The sequence below is a fragment of the Drosophila grimshawi genome, unplaced genomic scaffold (assembly GCF_018153295.1).
Source record: "Drosophila grimshawi isolate 15287-2541.00 unplaced genomic scaffold, ASM1815329v1 contig_848, whole genome shotgun sequence".
In the NCBI taxonomy this organism is placed as follows: Eukaryota; Metazoa; Arthropoda; class Insecta; order Diptera; family Drosophilidae; genus Drosophila; species Drosophila grimshawi.
The window spans coordinates 21759225-21773876 of NW_025063692.1; the positions used below are offsets into that span (position 1 = coordinate 21759225).

Genomic DNA, 14652 nt, shown 5'->3' on the forward strand with positions numbered 1-14652 from the left:
GCGGGTGTATGTGTGCGTGTGTGTGTGTGTGTGTGTGTGTATTTTTGTTGGTGTTGTTTGTGTCGCTGGCGTTGTCGCCTTTCTTGTGGGCGTGTGAGTGAGCGAGAGCGCTTAAGCTGCATGTGTGTGTGTGTGTGTTTGCAAGTGTGCGAGCGAGAGCAAAGTGCACAAAAGTTTTGCCAAGCTAAAATGGCGACAACGACAACGACGACAACGGGCAACAGCAGCAGCAACAGCAACAGCAGCAGCAGCAGCGGCAACAAATTTTGTGTCGTGCGATTTGATAACCGTTTTGAGAAGCGGCGGCGGCGTTGCTGCTTTTGCCTGTCGCACAAAAGTCGCCCGGACAAGCGTTGGAATACACACAGCGAAAAAAAGATATCACAACAATCGACAACAACAACCAATAATAACAACAACAGCAATAAATAATAATAATGCAAATACAACATAAATCGGAAATCGAATTAAATAAATTAAGCAAACATCATTTTCATCGAAAGATTCAACTTTTGTAATCCAAAGTTCGCTTCCCTTTCGCCTCTCTCTCTCTCTGTGTGTGTGTTTTTTTTCATCTTTTTTTTTTTGAGATACTTAGATACATTTAAATTTGGCTAGAAGAGCAGAAACACTGAACTGAGCTGAACACTTTAGTTCTTGGCCAAGTTTATTGGACGCATCAAAAGACCGCAACAACAACAATAACAACAATAATAATAATAATAATACTAAAACACATAATAATAATTACAATTGTTTTTGTATGATGTGAGCAGAATTAATCGCAGTCACGCTAAAGGTGCAAAGATGTAAAAAAAAGCAACAAAAAACCCACAAAAAAAGTAAAACAAGCAAAAAGAAAAAAGAAAGCTGATAAGCGAGAAGATAACGAATGCAACAACAACAACAACAACAATAATAATAACAACAACAACAGCAGCAAGAACAAAATACAAAGTTCAAAGCAATGAGGAAAACAAAAGCAAAAGCAAAAGCAAAAGATGCTCAACACTGCAACATCAATTGAGAAGTGCACAGATCCAAATACAAATACAAATACAAATTCAAATACAAATTCAAATACGGAGACAGATACGGATACAGATACAGATACAGACATACATATGCTCAGCAGTGTGTGTGTGTGTGTGTGTGTGTGTGTGTGTGTGTGTGTGTGTGTGTCTATCCATGTACGTGCCTACGCCCAATAACTAACCAATAAAACACTCTGAAGCACACACATATCTACATTTGCATGTACGTATGTATGTATGTACGTATGTATGTATGTATGTATGTATGTATATAATGCAAACAATTTATGAATCAACGAAAATCAACGAAAAGAACAACAACAACAACAACAACAACAACTACTGCTACAAAAACAAGTTCAACGATAAGAAAAGCATAATCCATGCCACAAATACAACAACTAACAACAAGCTGAAAACAACGATCGGATTTTACATCCATTGCATCGGTTACATCGATTCCAGGTGGGTTAATATCAGTTAATACCATTTAATACCCTTGAAGCCGTCCAGTTTCAGTCTGCTCTATTCGAAATCAGCTCAAATGATAATTTAACATCTATTTGTGGCACTCTTGATCGGAAAAATTGCAAAACTAAAAGTACATTTGCAATTTTGAAATGATTTTTTAAGTCATCAACGATTGATTGATTGATTAATTGATTGATTGATTGATTGATTGATAAAATGAGGAAATGATTATTGTTCTGCAAATGTGTTCAGCTTCCAGCTGTCCTATGTTCAAAGTAACCCAACCATCTCAATCATAGATCTGAGTTTGGGTATATATATATATATATTTATATATATAACCACAATGTGTGAAAATTAATAATGAACAAAAATTTACAATTAGTTTGCTAATTAATTTGAGACATTAAAACTGTTTCAATAACTACAACAAATGCAACAATTTGTTTATTTATTTGTTGTAGAATAATACAAATGGACAATTTTCATATTGGTTTTTTGACAGCTGCTTTTCTAATCTAAATCCAAACTCATTCGAAGAAAAAATGCCCATCGGATAAAAGCAAACTTTGAAATATTTAAAGATACATTGTACAAAAAATGTATCCAATGATATCAAATATAATATTTATACGCGGATGCAACACTTTTCTGTATTCGAAATAAACAACGATTCTGTTGAGAGGATAATATTCAAATAGCAAGTTGGACTGCGATTGAATGCATATTTGAAATCACTTTATTGTTGTTAGTTTGTGCTAAATGCAATTATTTAAAGGCAACTTTGACTAAAGGGAGGTCAACTCGGGACACATTTGTCAACCAGTCGGTTAGTTAGTCAGTCAGTTAGTCATTCAGCTCGCTCTCTGTCTGTGTATGTAAGATACCAAGAATTCCTACACTTGCCAGTTGTACATACGTACATACATACATACATACATACATACATATATGTATAGAAATATATATGTGTATATGTATCTGTATTAACATGTTTACCTTTGTCAAATCGCACAGCTCTAAATGAGTTTCGCACACAGACAGCAGCAAGACAAGAAAAGAAGAAAAAAAAAGAAGGAAAGAAAGGTGGGGGGTCAGCAAGTGGGAGGGGCGTGGAGGGAGAATGGGCTGCACAGCGTCTATCACAATATCTATATAGCCATATAATCGCTTGTTCGTGAGCTGTAAACACAGGCATTGTAAATTTACACCATGCTTATAATTAGCAATAGAACGGCAGTTGACTTTTTATACCCTGTAAACTACAGGGTGTTAACGCGGGTATTATGAAACCATCATTATGGCAATCATGAATAATGAAGTGGGCAGAAACCAGCTCCCCAACAGCCGGCTCGATTGCAGCTACAACTACACAGCCAGAACCCTCAAATTTGCAATATAATCTTACGTAATAAACTCAAATCGTTCAACATAAAATTACATTATTTTTTATTATTAATTTCCTTTTTTTCTTTTTGTATTTAATGTGGAATAAAAACAGTGCGCAAAAATCAATTAAAATTAAAGCAACAATAAAAATGAAATAGAGTAAAAAATGAAATGTAATATAGAAAGGGAGTAAGTAAGAGAGGGAGAGAGAGAGAGAGAGAGAGAGAGAGAGAGAGAGAGAGAGAGAGAGAGAGAGAGAGAGAGAGAGAGAGAGAGAGAGAGAGAGAGAGAGAGAGAGAGAGAGAGAGAGAGAGAGAGAGAGAGAGAGGGAGAGAGAGAGAGAGAGAGAGAGAGAGAGAGAGAGAGAGAGAGAGAGTTAAAAGGTGGGCGAATTTAAAGGAGAGACCATCTGATTAATCAAAGGGTATCTCTTAGTTGATTATAGCATTCTTACATTTTTCCCTTGATGCTGTTGCCAAAGTTGCTGCCTCTGTTGCCAGTAAATATATATATAATATATATATATATATATATATTTACTTGCTTCATGCTTGTATAACTATGGTCTGCACCTCTATATGGTTCACACTCACTCACACAGCCCTTTAGCCATCAGGGACCACGGCAAAGTTTAGTGCTAAAAAAATGACAGACATTGTTTGCAGAATAAGCATCTCTCTCTCACTCACTCTCTCACTCACTCTCTCTCTCTGTCTCTGTCTCTGTAGCTACCTTGTAGTTGGGTTTGCCTATGGTTGATTGCCAGCAATAATTGTCGCTCAGGTGTTGACGATTGACGCCAATTTCGAGCCCAGCATTGTATTGTGTCTGTGCAGTTACAGCGATCCATGCTAACTAACCCAATGCCTCGAAATAATACCAACAACAACAACAACAACAGAAACAACCACAACAACAATGAGAAAAACAGAGTTTGTTTTTGCCCCACCGCAGTGTTGCCCACACAGATAAATAATGACAAACGGCTGATAAATCATCATTATTATTCAGTGTCGCCATCTAGCGGCGCAAGCATGCGTTTAGCCAATTTTTTGTTATATAATCATATAGATAAACTCCACGTAGCCATCCTTAAAGCGAACATTATCAATTTAATTGCTTTTTCGAATGATTTAACTTAGAATTTACTCACATTGCATACGTATATATATATATATATATATATATATATATATATATAAAGATTGATTTAAGTAACATGTAAAATTTCAGTCATATATATAGATATATATTTGTTTACATTTATATATTATTATGCTCGCTTCGAACATATATTTAATACTTGAATTGGAAAGTTAAAACATTTAAAAGGGCGAATTATCGATTAATATAAAGTAAGATAGATCTGAGCGTGGTAAGCCAGAATTGATATTCCAAACTTAGGGTTTCTAGATCTTAGAGCCTCTGAGATCGACTCGGCTGTTGATCCTCATCAAGATCAAGTTGCTATAGACCTTAATATGCCAAATTTTTGGTCTGATTGGGTTTTTTCTCTCTGGGTTTTCCCCAATTCGTGCAACAAATTTTGGACCATTTTGCATTTAAAAACTCGCAGAAAACTTATAAATATTTCTTATGTTTTAGTTTTACATTTTGTATTTTTTGTGGGCACTGACTTTATTTGACATTAAATAACTAAATACATAAATAAATGTACACATTGAGACTTAATCTGATCGATGTTTGGGGTATATACACTTGGAAAAACAATGTTTGAAATTCGTCATATTCCATATTACTCAGAGAGTTTATTTGTAAAAACCAGGGGTTTTCTTCTTCTTCTTTTTAGGTTGGATTTTTATAAAATGTTGAAAAAATATGTCCAAAAGCAATAAATAAAATTGGACTTTTTGTTGCTTAAATATATATTTGTAATTAATAAGCATTAGTATTTAATCTTTTTTTTTTGGTGTAGAATTATAGTTGGACTTGTTGGTGAGTGAAGACGGTCTTGGTTTAAGCTTGATTGACATTAGCGTATTTCTTGCTGACATTTCGGCGAGTTGAGCATTTGCTGTGCTTTGGCTGATCTTTCATGAAAATGCGATGCATATTGAGGGCCATGGATAGCCATGGATAGAGCTACTTGAGTAAAACTTCGGAGGTGCAATGACGATATGCGATTCAGCGTCTTTTGCTGATGAGCTTGTCTTCAATTGATGCAACAGATGCACCTGCTCCCAATTTGTGTAGTAACTATTGAAATTGAACTTTTATCAAGATATATTTGTAGTTTGGAATTATCTACGTAAACTGTTCAGGTTTGGGTTATCGATTATCATTCACATAAAAGCCTGAAATGCAACAGCGTTTGTAATATTGCATTTTTTGACTGATCCCAGCTCCAGCTCCTTCCAGCACTTTTCTGGCTACAAGTTATTGTTCCTTGATAAAAAAAGAACTAGGCAGTTGCTGTAAAACTGTGATTGTTTAAGTGACTGTTCTCTTTGCAACTACAACAACAACAGCAATAACTTTGCAACAATTTTTAACTGTGTTGTCCAAGCGACCACAGATTCTATTCGAAAGGTATTTGATTTGACTGCGATTCGAAATGTCAGTAAAATTAATCCGTTTTCTTCAAGTGTGCTTTGAACTTTTTTTTATCGACTTTGAATATATGTCCATTTTTAAGGACAATCAAGAATCATAAGGATTGTTGCGGTTTCTATCATTTTTATAGTCTGATACTTATATTTCGACACTCTCTAGAGACTCTTACATTACTTCGACGTTATGATTGGATATGGTCACCAAACTTGAAGGCAACGCGTTGGGAACCTCCTTTAAATATCGCCCTTCCTGACCACGCCCACTCCTCTTCTCTTGCTCTTTTTGGGTTTTGTGGTTGCGATTTGAAATGGTTAAAAAGGGTCACAGGAAGATAATTAATTGCAATTTAAATTGTTACAGCTGATTATTATTTCTTTCTACTACTAAAATAATTATTGATCAATATAAATTGTAGAATTCTCTTCAAGAATCAGATTTTCAATCAAACAGCGATCACACATCTTAAATTCAAAATAAACTTGACTTGTCGTTATTCATGTGTTGTTTGCATTGGTAACTTGATTTCTTGGTGACTTGGCTCCTTGGTTACTTGGCGCTTATAGCTCAAAGTTATGATAAACTGAGCTCTGATCGTTGGCATAACGAGACGCAAGATGCCTTTACTTTACTTACTTTACCTTACTTTAGCTTGCCGGCTAACTGACTTTTGTTGCCTCGTCGCGGCTGTTAATTAGCATATTTCGTCATGAGTAAGCCAACTTGCAATAAGGTGGAAAGCCACTCCGACGTTGGCTCAAAGTCGCTGAAACAGTTAGCCAGGCAAGAGGATCGCCGATTGCCGATTGGCTACAAAATGAAAATGAAAATGAAAGAAAGAAAGAAAGAAAGGGCGGAAATTAAGCTGGCGTCTGTAAGCGATACTTTCGTACTCTTCTCTCCTCTATCCACCAATTTAGTAGTATTTAGTCCTCTTCCTCGCGGCAGGACAATAATCATTTTGCACGCCTTGACCAAGTGGAGACGACTCGACGCGAGTCGAGTCGAGTCGAGTGGCATGGAGTGTAGTTCAGTTGAGTCGACTCGAGTCGAGTTGATTCGAGTCCCTTGCCCGGCGGTGGCATAACGTGAAATTGCATCCAGCAGCAGCTAAAACAGGAACAACAAAATTACACACATGTGCAGCAGCAATGTCCACCTCAGGTCAGGGTCGTCATCGTCGTCGTCGTCGTTGTTATGGTTGTTGCTGTTGTTGTTGTCGCTGTTGTCGTAGCTGCCCAGCGCCAGCTCTTTTAATCCGTTGCTTTTTTTTTGTATTTATTTTTTTTTTTTTGAACTCTTGAAGTAGCTCTGGAGCCGCCCAGGGGAACCGCTCACCCGCATATTGGCGTATGATTGCAGTGTCGGCACACAGTGCACAGTGGTTTCAATTAAGAGAAAATGTGCACCTGGATATAAATATTTTCAATTATAATGCATTTTATAAATACGTAAATGTATTTACTACAATATTAAGTAAGGATTTTCTACTTTAAGTGCGCTCAGCACGATCGGTGGAATTAAATTCTATTCAAGATATGCAAGGAATCTTTCTAGTCAAAAGTTTCTGGCATTTGTGATTATTTAATATAGTTAACTAATGTGGAACAATTTAACAATTTTGATTTCAATGTTAAGTTTTATGGGGAAAATAGCTTGTTTTTTTTTTTAATTGAAAAGCTGTGACAAGAAATTCATAATTTAGGTGGAAAGCTCTGTGAAAATTTGAATAAATTGGAAGAATATTTAATTCAAAATATCGATGTACTTGCCAGATAGTAAAGTAAAGCCCAATAGCAAAGTACTACAAAGTGTGCTAAATATTCAGATGAAGACTTTGGACAGTGCTTGATAATTTTCAGCTAAAATTTAACTAGTATAAAAAGACACTGGTGCATGAAGGGAGAACAGAGTCAATCTAAGCAAGTGTATAGCAAAATATGGATACAAATTTGTATGTTATATAAAGTTAAGTAACGATTTGCATTGTAGACTAGCCACAGTCCGCAGTTTAGCAATAATCTGTTGAGGCATGCAAGCGACTTATCGCTGGTTTGGCACCACTGTGCGCACTGTGAGCCGCTGCTGCACAGCAAGTCACCAGATGTTCAATTCCATGTACAAGTCGCCGCTGCTGTTGCCGCTGTTGCTGTTGCTGTTGCTGGAGTTGGAGTTGGAGTTATTATTGTTATTGTCGTTGCCTGGGTTGGGGTTGGGGACGGTGCCGGGCAGAGTCCAATCCGGCGACAGGCATAACCCTGGCCAATGGATGCCACTGCAGATGAAGACCACAATTCGGAGCTTATGTGTCAGGTGCGCATCGTGCCACGAATGAAACAATTTATTGCACTCGTCGCGTTTCGGTGTTTCTTTTCTGTATATTGTTATTGTTGCATTTGTTTTTGTTGTTTGTATCATTTGAGTTGTTGTTGCTGTTGCTGTTGTTGTTGTCGCTCTGCTGTTACTGTTTTGGTTTGCTTTTTTTCACCTGCTTTTTTTTAATATTGTTTTGGCTGGGCTTAAATTTAATTCTCCCCCAAACCTCTGTCCACAAAACACCATTTCAAATTTGTTGTTCTTTTCATACTCACAACCCATTAAAAAATAAAAAAAAAATGTTAAATTTTGCGAATTTATATTAAAGATCAAAGTGCTGATTTCAGAGAGCAAAAAAGACCACACTTTCAAAGAAATATTTGATAGGAATATTAAATTGATTTAAATTTAAAAATCAAATAATAAATAAATGTATAAAATTGTAAGTGTTTGTGATTAGGGATTATTAGCGCACAGAACATATAATGTAAAGAATAAAAATCGAGAGAAAAAGGAGGGTTTTTTAAATAAAAACATGCACTTTTTATTTTTACATCTACAATTGAAATCAATCAAGATTAATCATGGCTGAGGCTTTAGTGCTGCTTTAGTCGATTAAATATTTCAAAGTGTTGGATGTATTACAGGGTATCTCCCTGTCACCTAGGCCACGCCCTACCATATCGAATTTGCCGAAATAAGGATTAAGTGGATCTCAATTCTCTCTGGCCTTGTATTGCCATCGGTGTTCAGCCAATGTTTTTAACAGCGCAGGGCTGTAATTTGCAGTAATTGGCCATTTTACAACACTGATATAATTAAAATGTCTCAGCATTTATTAGCCACAAACAGATCGATTCATGAATTCAGCACTAATAAACGTATATTCAGCTGCATCTGTCTGTGTGTGCCTTGTGTGACTTGCACGCTGTCATCCCATCAAATCTCAGCAATCAGAGTCACTATCGCAAACACAAATTCCCCCCATCGACCACCCGCCATGTCCATTGCACTCTCCCGGCATCAATGAGGTCGCGGTTCAAGGTAATAGGAAGCCAAGTAGCCGTGAGTAAACAAAGTAGCGAGTACAAATGCAATTGCAGATACGTATCTGTACGGATATAGATAGATACATTAGCAGATACAGATACAGAAATACATAGATAGATACAGATATAGATATAGATGTAGATATAGATATAGATATAGATATAGATATAGATATAGATATAGATATAGATATAGATATAGATGTTGATATAGATAGATATAGATACAGATACAGATACAGATACAGATACAGATACAGATACAGAAACAGATACAGATACAGATACAGATACAGATACAGATACAAATACAGATACAGATACAAATACAGATACAGATACAAATACAGATACAAATACAGATACAGATACAGACACAGATACAGATACAGATACAGATACAGATACAGTTACTGTTGCTTTCGAGCCACTCACAGTTTTTAATCGCCTGCCTGACTGCCTCCATGAAATAATAAGCAACATCAAATTGCTCGACTTTCTGAGTCCGGGTCTGAGAAGCAGGAGGAGGAGGAAGGTGAGCGGCAGAAGGGGGAAGGGGCAGTTAAATGCGTAAATGTACTCGTTGCTTGCCTCGCACTTCAACACAAGTGCTCACACTCGCACTCGTACACAGCGATCGGGGATATATATATACAGATGAACATCCATTTTTTCTCTTCTCTTCATTTCTTTTTTTTTTTTTATATTTTATGCGAAATCAATTCAAAGTCACTGTCAAAGTAAAGAGACCGTGAGAGATTGGCGAGTCTCATCTCCATCTCCATCTCCATTTCGATTTCCATTTCATCTTTGTCTCCAACTGTATCCCAACCAATGAACGGCCTTTGACAGCAGTTCATCGCTGAGAGTGAATCGACAAGGTCAATAAAAGCCGAAAATAATTACCATGCCTCAATTATCAATATGTGCACTCAATGATACAATCGAAAGGCCCCTGCGATCGCTCTATATTTCCATCAATCGATGATCTTGTTTTTAATTTAAGGCTGGTAATCATAGGAGATTGACAAAAGTGCCTGTTTCAGGTTTTATTTCAACAATAAGAATGATCGCAAAATTGATTAATAATTGATTAATTAATAATAAAAGTCCCCAGAATTATATATATATATATATATATATCTTTTATTGCAAGTGTATGATGAATCAGCTTTCAAATTGTTCTAGTAATGCCAGTGGATCAACTCTCAGCGCTGGCGAGACTTTCATTTGGCAATGTGAAATGTTAATCAGAGCTTTGAATGCATTAACATCCATCACAATTTTGTCTGGCACTTTGCCAGTGCATTGGTAAATTCTCAACAGCCTGCCCGCACATAAGTACATACATATATACATATATATACACAGATAAAGATAAAATTCAAATTGGCATTTAAAAGATTCAGTTGCAGTTGTGTCGTTCTTCAACTATAAAAAGTAAATAAATACTTGGGCTCGGACCCTCAGATAATGTCGTAATGGCCAACTTTCTATTTGCAACAATTTTGGCAATTGTGATCGGAGCAAATTAATTGGGGAACATTAATCGTATTAACTGTGAAGTTCATACAGAAACAAATTTTGGCCTGTTGTTGATCAGGACAGTGAGGTTATTTGAATGAAGTTGCTCAATTATTCAAAATGTCAGTCAGTTCTTTATATATGTATATAGGACTCGTCGAGCTCTCTCGACTAGTGCGCTTTTACCTGTTTGTTATGGTTTTTGTTGCTTTTGTGTTGTTTGTCGCTAGGTGGTTTTTTGACGGCGGCTCTCAAAAGATTAAAGGTTTAGTTATTTTGGCTAATTTGTGACATGCGCGACCTTAATGACTTCTTTTCACATCGTAAACTGCGTTTAATTGCTCTACAAAAATAAAATAAAAAAAAGTCTTAGTTTCAGCTTAGCTGTAGGCCATGTCTTTGCCAGTTGACAATTCTATGGGACTCTGGGAAAACTGCGCACAGAGATTGAGATAGAGATATTAGTAGAAATGGAAATTGAAATTAATTATGCATTTTAACGTCTGTGGAATTAATGTTTTTTCTTTTTTTTTTTTTCCTTCGTTTTTTGGCTCAGCTTGTCTGCTGATGTAGTCGTCATGGGACGCGCTCATCAGCCCCAATCCAAACCCATTTGAGCGCTTGCGGTTAAGTAATATGCTTTTATATTCAAATTATCACGCATGCCAAACAGTTTCCATAATTTGTTGTTATTATTATGGTTGTTGCTGTTGCTGTTGCTGTTGGGCCTGATACAAAGAATGCACCAAGCCCCAAACGCTCAGTCAAAGCCAAAATCAAAGCCAACACACAACACACAACTTTGCCACGCCGCCGTCAATGTTCAGTCTCAGTCTCAGTCTCAGTCTCAATCTCAGTTCCGGTTCCACTCGCCATCGCCTAAGTTTTAACGAGCTGCGCTGATGATGGCCAGAGGCAGTCTCCGTCGCAGCAGCGGCAGCAGCAGCAGCAGCAGTTTATGTTTGGGCCGAAAAGATTTTCGATTGGTATTGCCGACCTGCAATTAGTAGCTGGAAATAAAGCTCATTCAAGGTCGAGTCCGCGGGCGCAATCGCGACTGTAATTAGTATGGGTGACATCCAGTCTCGTACAATTAAACTCGTATTTATTTGATGATCTGGGACATTTTGCATTTTGTAATAGCCGAACGATTTCCTGCCGCAGCAACAGTTGTCGCATTGTGGACTTAAGGCCCAAAGCCAATGTGCCTGCCAGCCAGGCTTGCTGCCTGGCTGTAATTGAGCTCACGCTGGCAGCTGTAAGCTAATGACAAGCCCAGTCCAAGCAAGCGCTCGCTCGCTCGGTCGGTCGGTCGGTCGATCGGTCGGTCAGTCGGTCCCTGGCACGCATCATCAGCTGTGTCCGTGTCCGAGAGTCGACCAATCGCCCAGTCGACAGTGGTTGCCGCCAAGCCAAGCCAAGCCAAGCCAAGCTAAGCCATGCCAAGCCAAGCCATGTCGCGTTGCGTTGCGTTGCATCGATTCGATTCATTTCGATCCCCTCGCCATGATCCGTCGTCGCCGGCCGGCACTTTGCACCATTATCTGCTGCAATTGCACGCCGCATGAGGCGCTCGTAAACATGCAAGCTTCTCGCTGTCTGCCTCTGCCACTGCCACTGCCTCTGTCTCTGCCCCTGCCTCTGCCTCTGACTGTATCTCTTGCTCTGGCTGTAACTGTGACTGTGTGACTGCGACTGCGGCTGTGGCTGTGGCTGTGGCCTCGGCCATCGTGCTGATATGTTGATTAGTCAATGTTCTTTTTGCCGTAGTCGGGCTTCTGCTCTGTGCTCGATGCTTGGTGCTCGGTGCTCGGTGCTCGACTCGGTGTGCGGGGCAATTCGTCAGAACTGGCAGCAGTTGTCGCTGTGACGCCGCCAGAGCCGTAGACAACATTAATAATGGGATGACAGTGCATTCCTATAACGCCATCCCGCTATTTACCTCTCCCTCTCTAGCCAAAGCTGTCGAAATACTTTCGATCATTATTATTATTATTATTATCATTATTTATTATTATTAATTTTATTATTATTATTTTTGTGTTTTGTCGACTGCTGAGTTATTGTGAATCGTTGAGATCAAGTCTCGGCCAATATATTTTAGGATACGATATTTACAACAAATGCCTTACTTTTGGGGCCAAGGGTTCATGTCCCTATTACTCAGAAAGTAAAGTTATAAAATTGATTTGAAAATTGCATTTCTTCTTTTTAAGAATGCATATCTCAATAATAGAAAATATTTATAAGAAATAGGAAACAACGCTGTAATTTTTAGATAATTGAATTAGCGCAAACCTTTTCAGCTTTAAGAAAACTATTTCTTAAATTAAGGAACTATTTGGAAGAAATACTTTCTAACTTCAGCCCAATTTTCATTGTAAGGCGATTTTCAAACAGTCAGGGAGGATTTTTTTCAGAGTATATATGTATAATAAGATCCAAAAAAGTATTTTGCATTTTTTTGCACTCCATAGACTTATAGCCCAATTTTCTAATCAAATATACATAAAATATTATTTGATTTTTTTTTTATAAAATTAAATAATGTCGCAACATCAATTGTGTTAGTTGAAAAACAATAAGAAACTTTGTCAACCCTACTGTGAAATAGGGTCAACTATTGCGTCGACTGCAGATGGAAAATGGAAAATGTGAGAGCCGTTGACAATATTGAAAGTTGTCGTCACTTTTGTCTCGTTGACAATAGAAGGACATAAAGTTAAAGTTCGTCTTTGATTTTATTATTATTAGTAAACATATTCACAAATGCCTTTCTATCTTTTTATTTATGTTTTTTGGTTGGTTTTAATTGCCGTTTTCATATATATCTTGGAAATAAAGAAAGTTATTGATAAGAATAAAATGATTTGCGCGGTGTACAAGAACTTATATTTCAATAAAAGATTTTCTATGATGTTCTCTGCTCAGTGGTTCAGGGTGTCCGCTAGTCGAGTGCTCTCGACTACAGCTTTCTGACATTATTTCTTTTCTTCCGAGTACACAAAAGATTGCACTATTTTGGCTGATTAAACCAAATCAAGAGAGATTATCTTTGGGTTGCTTTTTACAAAATAATACACATCTTACTTAGTACTTTTAATCTCCCAAATGAGCGTACGAGGGGACAAATAGAGCGCTGTTATCATAGAAATGCTGGAAACCATTTTCTTTTAGTGGAAGTCACCAACAATGAGTTCCTAATTGCACTCTATTGCCGGGGCAAAGAAGCAGAAGAACACGTGGGAAAGAGATCTGTACAGCTGAAGCAGAAGCAGCAGCAACAGCAGCAGAAGTAGCAGCAGCAACAACCAATTACAACAGCAACAACAACAACAATAAGCACGCACACAAGGCTCCCAATTGGCAGCGAAACGAAGATGACGAACGGGCTGGGAATGGGGCTTTTTGTTGAGTTGAGTTGCGTTGAGTTGAATGCAACTGGGACACGGTCAAGTCAACGTCAACTACTCAATGGTTCAGCTGGTGGTTGGTGGTTGGTGGTTGGATGCACGTTTTCGCACTGCCCTTTGATAATATTTACACCTTCCAGAGACGAATCCATCAAAATATGGCTTATGAGCAACAAAAAGGGAGAGAGAGAGAGAGAGACCGAGTTTAGTTTCTGTTTGAATTTATTTAATGGCATGACAAGGTCAAGACGCCACTACCACTTCCATTTAGGCAGACTGACTGCTCAGCTCCAGCTCCAGCACCAGCACCAGCACCAGCACCAGCACCAGCATCAACACCACACTCTGACGACGAAGATCCAACTCTGGCTGAGAACAAAGCCTACCTGGTTACCTGCCGACTGACGATCGGCGAGCGCAGAAGTTGGGTCGGGCCATAAGTCACAAAGCAATTACAGTGAATTGCTTTCTACAGGCACTGGCTTTGGCTCAGGAACAGGTCGATCGGCAACAGTCGAGGACAGGGCGCACAAATCCACACACACACACACACACACACACAAAACACAAAAAATGGAGGAGCAGGAACTGTAGATGTAGCTGTAGCGCCTGACGGCAACCAGCGTCCATCTTTGACCAACGGATGTAAGCGTTGGGTGTGAGAGCGTCGGCAACGACAACAACGACGAGGACGAGGACGTTGAGCGGCAGCTGCGTCTCTAAAATGGTGATCGCACCTGGAAAACCAGTGGCGGCGTTGCCGCTAAGCTCGCGGAGCTCAGCTATCGAATTGGGCATGCTTGAATATGCATAAATAGCAAAGCGATGCGCTAAACCAGAACTGGCCACTGGCCACTGGCCGGCCACTGGCAACGGACAGCGGGC

General features: G+C 38.5%; 1 long non-coding RNA gene across 1 annotated transcript in view; it reads left to right on the forward strand.

Annotated features, from left to right (window-relative positions):
- Positions 1-1341: 1341 nt before the first annotated feature.
- Positions 1342-14652, forward strand: part of LOC116805587 — a 30626-nt gene continuing 17315 nt past the window's right edge. Inside the window, exon 1 of the long non-coding RNA XR_004365266.1 lies at positions 1342-1499. This is a non-coding gene — a long non-coding RNA (uncharacterized LOC116805587). The remainder of the gene's footprint in view (positions 1500-14652) is intronic.